The 2,408-nt window shown below is 37.5% G+C and overlaps 1 non-coding gene across 1 annotated transcript; it reads right to left on the bottom strand.

Moving 5' to 3' along the window:
* Positions 1 to 1,132: 1,132 nt before the first annotated feature.
* On the bottom strand, positions 1,133 to 1,239 carry LOC126947101 (U6 spliceosomal RNA). The gene has a single exon (XR_007722929.1). It is a non-coding gene; the product is annotated as a U6 spliceosomal RNA (small nuclear RNA).
* Positions 1,240 to 2,408: the final 1,169 nt, after the last annotated feature.

Below are 2,408 nucleotides of genomic sequence, written 5' to 3'. Positions count from 1 at the left end.
ATTTTACAGTGGTAGCCCCGATTCAATCCTGGCTTAGGGAATGAGTCCTTTCTAGTTTGATATATTTGCATCCTTTGCTATTTGTTGATTATCTTTCCCTCCACTAATCCTTGGATTGTCCTTTCTCTGAGCCTTTAGTGAGGTTTGAAAGTCAGAAATATTGGCCACTTGGCATGGCTAAAGTTGGATAATAAGGGAGTTAAAATGATTTTCTTAAAGAGCGCTCAGCTTTTAAGTTCTAGGGTACATGTGCACAACGTGCAGGTTTGTTACATATGTATACATGTGCCATGTTGGTGTGCTGCACCCATTAACTCGTCATTTACATTAGGTATATCTCCTAATGCTATCCTTCCCCCCTCACCCCTCCCCACAATAGGCCCCGGTGTGTGATGTTCCCCTTCCTATGTCCAAGTGATCTCATTGTTCAATTCCCACCTATGAGTGAGAACATGTGGTGTTTGGTTTTCTGTTCTTGTGATAGTTTGCTGAAAATGATGGTTTCCAGCTGCATCCATGTCCCTACAAAAGACACAAACTCATCCTTTTTTATGGCTGCATAGTATTCCATGGTGTATAAGTGCCACATTTTCTTAATCCAGTCTGTCATTGATGGACATTTGGGTTGATTACAAGTCTTTGCTATTGTGAATAGTGCCACAGTAAACATACGTGTGCATGTGTCTTTATAGCAGCATGATTTCTAATCCTTTGGGTATATCCCCAGTAATGGGATGGCTGGGTCAAATGGTATTTCTAGTTCTAGATCCTTGAGGCATCACCACACTGTTTTCCACAATGGTTCAACTAATTTACAATCCCACCAACAGTGTAAAAGTGTTCCTATGTCTCCACATCCTCTCCAGCACCTGTTGTTTCTGACTTTTTAATGATTGCCATTCTAACTGGTGTGAGATGGTATCTCATTGTGGTTTTGATTTGCATTTCTCTGATGGCAAGCGATGATGAGCATTTTTTCTTGTGTCTGTTGGCTGCATAAGTGTCTTCTTTTGAGAAGTGTCTGTTCATATCCTTTGCCCACTTTTTGATGGGGTTGTTTTTTTCTTGTAAATTTGTTTGAGTTCTTTATAGGTTCTGGATATTAGCCCTTTGTCAGATGAGGAGATTGCAAAAAAATATGGAATGCTTCATGAATTTGCATGTCATTCTTGTGCAGGGGCCATGCTAATCTTCTCTGTATCGTTCCAATTTTAGTATATGTGCTGCCAAAGCGAGCACAGTTATAGGTATATTTAAAAGGCCTTTATGTTTTTCTTTTCTTGGACCTTGTTTTGCTGGAAAAAGGTGTTTTCTCAGTTGATTGAATTCTTTTTCTCCATTTTGCCTTGTCACTCTTAATACACACATGAGAATGGGGAGACCTCTGTTTTCCTCATGGAACCCCAGGAATTAAAAACAGATAGATCCCTCTCAAAATCTGTTTTCGCCCCACCTATGTCTGTTTACTAGGCCTTAGAAGCTACAAGTTTTCTGAGCCCTGTCTCTTAAAAGGACTCCACCTGGAGGCCAATAATCCAATTAGGAGATTGGCAAACAAAAAAATCTTATGGCAACTGGGTTTTCTTCTACCTGTCTGTGTAGCCATATATGTGTTGTATGTGTGGTGTCTATGAAAAAGAGTTCTAATTAATTGGCCTAAAGGAAGATAAGTGCTTGGATCAGATATTTTTTAAAGGGAAGATAAAGCTCTGGTACCTTTTAGTTCACATGACTGTAATCTTTGAGAAATAAAAACAGCCTTAAAGGTTATTGGTAAAGTGCAGATGTTGTCAGAATATTAATAGGTGAACTAAATTATGCAGGTCAGATTCTAGGTTTGCTAAATGTTTTAAGGTTAAATTGATTTTTTGGTTTTTGAGAACTATTTAACTGGCCCGCTTCACAATTGGTAAGGCCTGGGGACATATGGAACTAACCACACCCTTAATTATGCTGGAAGGAGTCAAACTTGGCTGTACCTAGCACATAATTAAAACGACTTACCGGGTTTTACATTAAAGTTAAAAATTTCTAGGAGCTACCATTATAACATGTAATTGAAACTACTAGAAATAAATTTACATGCAAGGTGTGTAAGAACAGTAAGGTGTGTTCTTAATACAAGATTATAAGAAGGTGTGGAAATGTAAATTCTTGCCTAGGGTTAAAGGATTGTTTTGAGTTAGATAAGATAAAGACAAAAGGTCAAATATGTTGTGAAAGGATTGTAAAAATTAATATTGCCAAAGAAATTCTGTGTGTTAACTTATTGACTAAATTCAAAAGGATATTATATGGTTTTTCTGTAAATTGATCATTGAAATAAAAGCACAACAAGGTACTGTTAAGGCACTAATCTGCTCTTTAGCAAAATTTGTAAAGGGTTGTAGAAGGTTTTTGCTTTTTCA

This window comes from Macaca thibetana, chromosome X, assembly GCF_024542745.1.
Source record: "Macaca thibetana thibetana isolate TM-01 chromosome X, ASM2454274v1, whole genome shotgun sequence".
Classification (NCBI taxonomy): Eukaryota; Metazoa; Chordata; class Mammalia; order Primates; family Cercopithecidae; genus Macaca; species Macaca thibetana.
Note: the sequence above shows the minus strand (reverse complement) of the source record. Positions and strands in the feature narration are given on the sequence as shown.